We start from the raw sequence: 10,993 nt of genomic DNA, 5'->3' as shown, positions 1-10,993 counted from the left end.
ACTATGTTAATGGAATACTATTTGTAATGTCATGAAAGCATTGCTATTAATATTTTGGCTCCGTCTGAGAGTTGGTTCTATTATTTCACAGACTTACTATTATCATCCTCCATTGTCATTACATTAAAATGCTCTGTGTTTTGCCTTCCAGGTTTTCTGAAATGTTTCCATCCAACTAAGCATTACCAACAGCAAGAATTCTTGACCCATGTCCCTTCCTTCCTAAAATGTCCTGAGTCCGCAGCTGTATCTCACATGAGCCACAACAAAGAGTCCTCATAGCCACAATGTACCAACCCTACACTATTGTGTGCAATCACCTCTGTATATAAAAGGACACATGTCTGCCCTTCCATTTTTAATCTTAATTTATTCTTTTGATCTTTTTCCTCTGCGTCGATTGACCCATTAAATTTCACCCACATCCTGAATGTCATCTGTTTGCGCTGGTCCTTTTAAAAGCTAGATCAAATGTCATCCTCGCTTACTGGGCACACTCACTAAAGGTAAACTCGGGGGTGGGGGGAAGGTGGGGGGGCTGGTCAGCTTGCAAGATGTCAGCTGTTAGATTTCGCAAGGAGGCAGGATGGAAAAGGTGTTTGTACAGGAAGGGAGCAGAGCCAGCTTTGGGGACCCGTGAAAACGACATGTGAAGGAGGAGGTGAGATCTGTAGGGCAAGTAGTGGAGACTGAACTCTGTCTCCACTAAACGGGGTGTGCCCCATGGCTGAACTTTGCCGTGGGGGAAAACTTGCGCTGCTGCTGCCCCTGCTCTGTGGGTATAGGAGGTCAGCCTCCGGGGCTGTCAAGTCACCACCTTTCATCACGGCCAAAATTAAAAGAACGTTTATTGGGCCAAATCCTGCTCTCAGTTATAGTGGTGTAAATCGGAGTCACTCCACTGAAGGGGTGACTCTGGATTGACAACAGTGTCTGAGACCAAAATTTGGTTCATAGTGTTTGTTTCCAGCACAGTCATGGTTCTTGGGACACTAGCACGTGGTGACTCCCCATGATATTCTGTAAGAGAGTCCCACTGGTCTGTGTTCAGAGGTAACTTGAATGTCTATTTAACTCTCTGCTTCTGGAGATGCCATCTTGGGTGGTAGGAGGGATGTCCCATCTTGGAGCTAGGGGAGTGCAGGAGTAAATGGAGGGGTCTTGCTTCAGAGTAGGGGGAACAAGAGGGGTATCCTGAGAGGAGGGAGTAGAAGGATCCCATCTACAGCTACTGCACAATGACTCCTGTAAACAGCTGCGCAAATGTGCTTAGACTCAGAAAATGTCTCAGAAATAGTGACATTGGAGCCCTGTCTGTACTAGGAAAACAGGTATGTTTTTAAATAGGGCAAGTTGTAGTTTTAGCTTGATTTCTCTCACCCAGCGAACATGTTAAAACTAAATGTGATCTGCCTACACTAGGATTTTAAAATGTTAGTGATCATGTTTTAAAAACACACCTTTTCTCCTAGTGTCAGTATCCCAGAGTCTTTCCAGAATAACTGATTCGTGCACAGTTATTCCAGATTGGATTGGCTCCATTTGCAAGTCAAAGGGCTATTCCACCACTAAATGCCACCTGGGACCTGAAGTTCCAAGCCATGGAGACAGAGCTCTCCTCACAATCCTAGAATTGTCCCTCCATAGCAGTGAAGTCTAGGGCAGTGGCTCTCAACCAGGGGCATGCATACCCTTGGGGGTACGCAGAGGTCTTCTAGGGGGTACATCAACTCATCTAGATATTTGTCCAATTTTACAACAGGCAATATAAAAAGCATTAACGAAGTCAGTACAAACTACAATTTTATACAGACAAAAGGAGAAAGTCAGCAATTTTCCAGTACCAGTGTGCTGTGACACTTTTGTATTTTATGTCAGATTTTGTAATCAAGTAGTTTTTAAGTGAGGTATCAGGGAGTAGCCGTGTTAGTCTGTATCCACAAAAACAACAAGGAGTCCGGTGGCACCTTAAAGACTAACAGATTTATTTGGGCATAAGCTTTCATGGGTAAAAAATGCTTGCCATTTGGATGATGCAAACTTGGCTGTGAGTGATCCATCATTGCCTTTGAAAGTCAAAGAAGGTGGTAGATCTCTTCTGTCAAGGCAAAGTGGAGTTTCGAAGGAACCTAGTAACTTCCTAATCAATAGAAATAGAATGACTAACACAAGTGGAAATACATTATACCAGAAGAGTTCACAGCCAGTAATAGAGGAAGAAGGAAGTCTTCCTAAGAAGTGGGGTTTTTACCCACAAAAGCATCTGAAGAAGTGGGTTTTTTACCCATGAAAGCTTATGCCCAAATAAATCTGTTAGTCTTTAAGGTGCCACCAGACTCCTTGTTGTTTTTAAGTGAGGTGAAACTTTGCATATGCAAGACAAATCAGACTCTTGAAAGGGGTATAGTAGTCTGGAAAGGTTGAGAACCACTGGTCTAGGGGTGTGGCAGAGTAAAAGGAAACCATTCTGTCATAGGAAAACAGCATTTTTTTAGAAGCGCATATTGCAAAATATGGAATACAACTGAAGAAATCAAATGTGTTGTATTATTGATCAATAACTGTCTCTGAGTAAGGTCTGACAGAACACAAATGTATTGAATATGTTAATTTCAGTTTGGAATATTGAATTCATATACTGTATGCAGATTGCATACATTTTTCAGATTTGGAAGGAAAAGGTTTCTGTATAAAAGAACATTTCCCAGCCCAAAGCAAGAAGGAAAATATTTTACAAAATACAAAGAGGAGGTGGGTGTTTGAAAGAAGCAATGACAAATATCCTTCAAACTAAAGAGCAGCTAAGTCAAGCCTGTCAGACTGAGAAGGCCTGAAAAAGGAAACTGGTGAAAAATGACTCATTGAAGACTAAAATAACATAGTGAGAAAAACGAATGTTCTTTCTCTATAGCTTTGAAAGTTAAAAAAAAAAAAAATCTCATTTCAAGTTTTATTTTTCCGGGAACTGAAGGCTGACGTTAGCATGTGGCTATGGTATTCTAGCTCCAGGACAACCATGTCCCGGAAGTGGAGTGATGGATGCATGATACATATCCAGAGCTTGATGCTCCTTTTTCTTCTGCCTCTCCCTTGGATTGTGCCTCGACATTCACTGCAAGGACAGATGGGTCAAGGGGGAGAGAGGTGCCGTGCGTGCTTAGATTTGCTTTTTCCTTCTGTAGTCTCCAGAAGTTCTCCAGCAAATCCTCAAACGTTCTCTCACACAGCCTTCCCCGTTCGTTCTCCCACGTGCATTTGTGAGCAGGCTGGTTACAAGGATAGAAGCTGTTGGGAAAGAATTTCACTCGTGCTCTACTTAAGGCTAGATGTGGCTCCACCCCCTGCTTGGGGTGGTACAAAGAGGGGCCCATCCACATAATTACTGGCAGCTCAGCTGGCCCTGGCAGGGGCCCACTGTAGGCAGGCTAGGGGCTTCCCCCTCCCCAAACCATCATGCCCCATATTCAGGCAGGCTGGGGTTCATCCCAGAGAAAGAAGAACTCAGCCTTCACCCACCTGTGTAGAGGATTTGGAGTGAGGGCTGTGATCAGGCATACATACCCTATTTAAATCCGGCTTTGCCAAGTAGCCACAGAGTGAAATTAACAAGACTGGCTGGGTCAGTGCTGCTATTCAGGACAGGGGGCAGCGGTGAAACTGTCAAGAATCATTCAGTTTCACTCTGCAGATGCGTCTTGGGAAAACTCTGACAGCAGGGAACTGGATCAGGAGCCTGGACTTTGTTCCTGGCCCTCTGCAGAATAGTAGATATGGCAACCATGTGGCTAACCCCCTTCTGCCTGTTCCTATACCCTGAAAGGGAGGAGAATCTCTTCTCTTTCCGCTCTCCCCGTTTTGCCAGCCAACTTCAGGATTCATAGTTTTCTTCCTTTGCTGTTGAATGGGCTGAGAGTAATTTCATTGCCACCCGTAAGATACAAAAATTAAGATGAATGACCTGTCAGGACAAGTTGAAAGAGGCAGCTTCAGTTTAAAAGCAGGGGCTCACCGTGAACTAATGCAAACCAGCAAAATGGGGAGACTGCCTGACAATGTTAGGGGTGGCCATTGGCTGTCATGGTTGTATTTACACTTCTCCTGGGATGGGCAGGAAGTAGGTAATTGTCAGGAGAGCAGCTGACTGGGTGTGGGTATCTGGAGGAAGCTGGGTAGTTGGGGAGATTCTGAAGGGGAAACTGAGGATAGCTGGGATAGCTAGGAAGGATGGGTTTGCTGGGGGGCTGGATAATGTCCCTTGAGCTCTGGAGCAGAACCCAGCCAGGACTGTGTTTCCCATAGGAGACAGCCATCCATCCAACATCATTCCCTTCTAATGTCCGTTCAGCGGCCTATATGAATTAAGTTGGTAGCTATCTAGCTACCTTTCCATTTGCCAAGCATCACCATGACAGAGCTGATGAATAATTCATAATGAACAATTTATTTGACTAATTTCACTTCTGTTCGCAAAATACACAGAGAAGATGGCAATTGTCTCAATTTCATTCCTTATTCAACAGCATTTTTTGCAAGTTTCCTTTGCTCCGTGGCTAGCTACTCGAAATTAAAGCTGAGTTGCTTAGATGCGATTGGCTATGGAAGTCACCTGGCACGTGTCTGATCGCTGATTGAATAAGTGTTGCTTTTGTCCTCAGGTGTCTGGTGCAAACGCTTGTAAAAAGCAAGTTTAAAATGAGCTTTTCGTGAGTACAAGATTAGAATTTTGCTCTTTTGTCTGCTGTAGTATCTGAGTGCCTCACAGTCTTTAATGTATTTATCCTCACTGTGAGGCAGGGCAGTGCTATTATCCCCATTTTACAGATCGGATGCTGAGGCACAGAGAGCTTAAGTGGCTTGCCCAAGGTCACATGTGAAGACTGTGGCACAGCAAGGAATTAAACACAGGTCTCCCAAATCCTAGGTTGTGCCCTAGCCATAGGCGCCAACTTTCCCCGGCGCCGGTGGGAGCTCGCGCCCCCCCCCGCCCCTGGCCCCGCCCCGACTCCACCCTTTCCCCGCCCCTGCCCCACCCCCATTCCAAACCCTTCCCCAAAGTCCCCACCCCAACTCCACCCCCTCCCTGCCCCTATTGAACCCCTTCCCCAAATCCCTGCCCCGGGCCCGCCTCTTCCCCGAGCGTGCCGCATTCCCCCTCCCTCCCAGCCGTGTGAAACAGCTGTTTTGCAGCGCAAGCAGTGGGAGCTAGGGGGGAAAAGTGGGCATGTGGCGCACTCAGGGGAGGAGGCGGAGGCGAGCTGGGGCGGGGGGGCAGGGTGGGGAGCTACCGGTGGGTGCTGAGCACCCACCAATTTTTCCCTGTGGGTGCTCCAGCCCCAGAGCACCCCTGGAGTCAGCACCTATGGCCCTAGCCACTGCATTAGCCATCCTCTCTGTGAGCCTCCAAGCCAGTACAACCTGAGAGCAAATTCAAAAGGGGTGCAGACATGGCCAAAGCAAATTTGTTTAAAAAATTCAAATGTTTATTTGTGGGAAAATTCTCAGGAATTTGCCCAGCTCTAGTAAACGTCAGGCCAGAAGGCCCTGCTGGCTATGATGTCCTGCATTGAGAAACCCAGAGGCCTCTCTATCAACCCTTTCTGTGAAGTAAACCTTGAAACCCAGTCTACTCTAGGGACTGAAATCACACTGCAGAGAAAGAAATAGACACCGGGCAGAAAGAGAGCGAGATAAAGATGACAGCAATGGAGAGAGTGAGAGCGAGGTCTGGGAGAGAAGTAATTATTACAAACTCCAGGCTTTGAAAACCACTCAGGAATACGGAGGGTCACCATTAGCCTCATGGGGCTCTATTCTGTTTCTGTGGGACACCAATAACTACCATTGACTTAGGGGGTTAGGGGATGCTACTGATGTAATCTTCACCTGGTTGGTCTTTGGGAAGGTCCTGAAGGGAAAAACAGCACTGCAAAGTGAGACTATCATGAGAATGTCAATTGCCAACTGTTTGTGCAGCTGCCCCCAGTCCCAGGTCCCCGTAACTCCATTCCACCACCTGTCCCCGCGACTGCTGATGCTGAGGCTCCCAGAGGGTGGGTGGTCTTAAGGCCAGGAGCATTTATAGAAAGGATCTGTCAACATCAGCCGGCGCCCCTCATGCAGAATTGCACTTCACAGCTGGAGGAGGCTATAAAAATCATCACTCGATCCTAGCGAGTCCCAGGACAATAGCTGATGCTGTGCCCTTTTATAGCTTGGCTGCTTTGCTCACGTCCTGGGGGCTCTGAGGAGAGGTAAAAATAGGTTCCCATTCTAAGGAGAGACTGTGGCGGTATCTCTTTCTGTCTGAGATAAGAGAGCATTTCATACCAAAGATGGTTTGGATGTTGGGAGACTCAGAACATCCCCTATGGAATGGAAGAGGCAGATGGAGCTGGCTTTCGTTTTGAGGAGTCACTTGCACTTGATATGGGGATAAGACTGTGAGATGAAGCTGGAGGAATTAACCCACATCCTGCTCCTGAAGACAGCTCTCTTCTCTCACACTTAGCAGCGGAGGACAAAGGCTTCTTGGGTCTTCAGATGCTTCTCTGTATCACACAATTTGAAGCAATGCCCAGTCGTTCAGTGGCCTGTGTGCAATGAGTTGAAGAGTCTCATTCCATCTGCCAGTAAAAAGGTGTCCACCTTACAAACACCACTGTTATGTTGGCCATTTTCTTGGCAGGTACAGCAGAGAGCCTAAGGATTGAGAGACCAGACCATCCCTAAGCCTTTATATGCATACCGGCCAGGATTCTCAAAGCAAGCACCTATAGATTTAGTCAAATGATTGCAAATTTGCAAAATCACATATATGTAAATAAGTTTGCATAAATTGCTTCCAGCTGTAGAGAGAGACACAAAAGAAAGAGAGATACAGAAAGATGAAGGGATGGAAAGTGGGGGGAGAGAAAAGCGGGACAAAGTGCCTCAGCATTTAATTCTCTTCCCCCTGCCTTCCCTCCCAGCATCAGCATTTCAAACTTTCCCTCCTGCACTGCCCTTGCATTGCCCACCACCAAGGCACCACAGAGTAATTTCCCACTATTCCATGGCACCACTACACACACTCCCCAAAGGAATTTCAATGGGCATTGAAGGTCTCAGAACTTGCAAGATGATTCCCCAGAGAGACAACTTTTGTGATGTTTATTATGAGTCACATGATACTTGGTGTTTCTCTTAAAGTCCCAGCTTCCAGAATCAGATTATTACCCAAGAAGCTCAGCTTTCTTTGAAAAGGTAAGTTTCTAGCCTTCACGGTTGCAAAGAAAAGCTTGAAAATAAGAACCCGAAACGCTTCAGCACTAGAAGACAAATAAAAATAACCTTAAAATTATTATTTTTTAAATTGCATTCTTTTAAGCCAATCTCGTGAATTTGGGGTTTGGCAAAACCGGGACCCTGTAAATGTAAAATCAGTATCATCATTTGATGTGGTCAGATTTACAGTGTGAGCTCCCTGGTAAATGAAATGTGTTCTGTTGTATTCGTGTATTTAATATATAATCAATAGAAGGGGTGTCAAGCGATTAAAAAAATTAATTGCGTGATAAAAAATTAATTGTGGTTAATCGCGCAATTAATTGTGCTGTTAAACAATAATAGAATACCATTTATTTAAATATTTGTGGATGTCTTCTATATTTTCAAATATATTGATTTCAATTACAACACAGAATACAAAGTGTACAGTGCTTACTTTATATTTATTTTTATTACAAATATTTGCACTGTAAAAAAACAAAAGAAATAGTATTTTTCAATTCACCTAATACAAGTACTGTAGTGCAATCTCTTTATCGTGAAAGTTGAACTTACAAATTTAGAATTATGTACAAAAAAACTGCATTCAAAAATAAAACAATGTAAAATTTTAGAGCCTGCAAGTCCACTCAGTCCTACTTCTTGTTCAGCAAATCGCTCAGACAAACAAGTTTTGCAGCAGATAATGCTGCCCAGTTCTTGTTTACAATGTCACCTGAAAGTGAAAACAGGCGTTCGCATGGCACTGTTGTAGCCAGTGTCACAAGATATTTACATGCCAGATGCGCTAAAGATTCATATGTCCCTTCATGCTTCAACCATCATTCCAGAGGACATGCGTCCATGCTGATGACGGGTTCTGCTCGATAATGATCCAAAGCAGTGCGGAACAAAGCATGTTAATTTTCATCATATGAGTCAAATACCACCAGCAGAAGGTTGATTTTCTTTTTTGGTGTTTTGGGTTTTGTAGTTTCTGCATCGGAGTGTTGCTCTTTTAAGACTTCTGAAAGCATGCTCCATACCTCGCCCCCTCAGATTTTGGAAGGCACTTCAGATTCTTAAACCTTGGGTCGAGTGCGTAGCTATCTTTAAAAATCTCACATTGGTACTTGCTTTGCATTTTGTCAAATCTGCAGTGAACGTGTTCTTAAAATGAACAACATGTGCTGGGTCATCATACAAGATGGCTATAACATGAAATATATGGCAGAATGCGTGTAAAACAGAACAGGAGACATACAGGAGCTCAGTCACAAATTTAATTAACGCATTATTTTTGTAATGAGCGTCATCAGCATGGAAGCATGTCCTCTGGAATGGTGGTCGAAGCATGAAGGGGCATACAAATGTTTAGCATATCTGGCACGTAAATACGTTGCGACACTGGCTACAACAGTGCCATGCAAACACCTGTTCTCACTTTCAGGTGACATTGTAAATAAGAAGCGGACAGTTTTAGCTTCCGTAAATGTAAAAAAACTTGTTTCTCTTAGTGATTGTCTGAACAAGAAATAGGATTGAGCAGATTTGTAGGCTCTAAAGTTTTTACATTGTTTTGTTTTTCAGTGCAGTTATGTAACAAAAAAAATCGACATTTGTAAGTTGCGCTTTCATGATAAAGAGATTGCACTACAGTACTTGTTGTCAGACATCACCGGTGTGGTGCTCTGCTCTATTCAATGTTACACTTGTATGCAGTGAATTGAAAAATACTATTTCTTTCGTTTATCATTTTTACAGTGCAAATATTTGTAAAAAAATAATAATAATAAAGTGAGCACTGTGCACTTTGTATTCTGTGTTGTAATCGAAATCAATATATTTGAAAATGTAGAAAAACATCCAAAAATATTTTGTAAATTTCAATTGGTATTCTATTGTTTAATAGTGCTATTAAAACTGCGATTAATCGTGATTAATTAATTTTTTTAGTGAATTGTGTGAGTTAACTGCGATTAATCGACAGCCCTAATCTATAGGCTAAGGGAACAGGTAAAGCTAAACGAGGCCACTTATTGGGGAGAGAAAAACTAAGATGAATCTCAAGTATCAGAGGGGTAGCCGTGTTAGTCTGAAGCTGTAAAAAGGAACAGAGGGTCCTGTGGCACAGGACCCTCTGTTGCTTTTTAAGATGAACCTGTTTTTCAAACGAATGAACAGTGCCCTGGCATTTTCTCACTGCTGAGTGCTTGCATTTGCAACCTTAATACTATTCTTTTATTGCAGTTCTCTTGGTCTGTAACAGAAAAAGAATCCGCCTCTGAAATGCGAACTAAAGAGACATTCCTGCCATGCAAGAACCTGAACTTCTTAGCACTTCAGCACTGACAGCTTCTCTCCCCCTTCCTAAAGGCTTGTCTACGTGGGGAAGTTATTCCAGGTTAAGGTAGGTGTGAATCTATTCTGGTCCACACTGGGAATTATTCCAGAACAGCTATAGTAAGATAGTTATTCTGGAATAGCCATGCTTTTCGATTTCCCTGTGTAGTCAAGTTTGCAGTAATAGCAGAAGCTCCTCACTCTGCTGGGCTGTCCCTATGCTGCTGGAAGAGCAAGCTTTTCAGCTCTGGGCAGGGGCAGCTCTAGCTTTTTTGCCACCCCAAGCATGGCAGGCAGGCTCCAGGCAAGCTTGGAGCACTGGTGCCTGGAGCCGCCGCTGGCTCTGGGGCCTGCCAGCTCGAGGGCAGGACCAGGGGGAATGAGACATTTTCAGACTCGAGAGGATTCAGTAATGGACCAGGTTCCAATGGCCACCAGAGGCCGCTGCTGCAGCACAGAAAAAGGTCATGCTGCTACCAATATTCCTTAGAAAGAAAAAGGGGGGACAGGAGTGGGGTGAAAACAAGGGGGAGAGAGAGACATTGAGGAGAAGGAGAGCAGGGATAGGAGAGGAAGAGAAGGGGAGGAGGGAGAGAGGGGGAGGAGGAAAGAAAAGAAGGAGGGGGAAGGGAGAGAGGGAAGGGGCAAGAAGAGGAGGTGAGGAGGGAAAGAGGAGGAGGGGGAAGTGGAGAGGGAAAGGGAATAAGAGGAGAAAGGGGAAGGGGAAAGAAGAGAAGAAGGAGAGGAGGAGGAAAGGGAAGGGGGAGGAGAGGAGGAAGAGGGGTGGGGGAAGAAAGGAGAAGGGAGGAAGAAGAGGAGGAGGAGAGGGAAGGAGAGGAGGAAGAGGGGAAGGAGAGGAGGAGGAAGCAGAGGAGGAGGAGAGGGAAGTTGGGGAGGAAGAGGGGGAGGGGAAGGAGAGGAGGAGAGGGAAGGAGAGGAGGAAGAGGGGGAGGGGAAGGAGAAGAGGAAGAAGGAAGGAGAGGAGGAAGAGGGAGAGGAGGAGGAAGAGAAGGGGAGAGTGAAAGGGAAAGAGAGGAAGGAAAGGGGAAGCAGAGGAGGAGGAGAGGGAAGGAGAGGAGGAAGAGGGGGAGGGGAAGGAGAAGAGGAAGAAGGAAGGAGAGGAGGAAGAGGGAGAGGAGGAGGAAGGGAAGGGGAGAGTGAAAGGGAAAGAGAGGAAGGAAAGGGGAAGCAGAGAAAAGGGAGAAGGAGAGGGAAGGAGAGGAGGAAGAGGGGGAGGGGAAGAAGAAGAGGAGGAGAAGGAAGGAGAGGAGGAGAAGGAAGGAGAGGCAGAGGAGGAGAATGAAAGGGAAAGAGAGGAAGGAAAGGGGAAGCAGAGGAGGAGGAGAGGGAAGGAGAGGAGGAAGAGGGGGAGGGGAAGGAGAAGAGGAAGAAGGAAGGAGAGGAG

Source organism: Emys orbicularis, chromosome 25, assembly GCF_028017835.1.
Source record: "Emys orbicularis isolate rEmyOrb1 chromosome 25, rEmyOrb1.hap1, whole genome shotgun sequence".
Taxonomy (NCBI): domain Eukaryota; kingdom Metazoa; phylum Chordata; order Testudines; family Emydidae; genus Emys; species Emys orbicularis.
Note: the sequence above shows the minus strand (reverse complement) of the source record.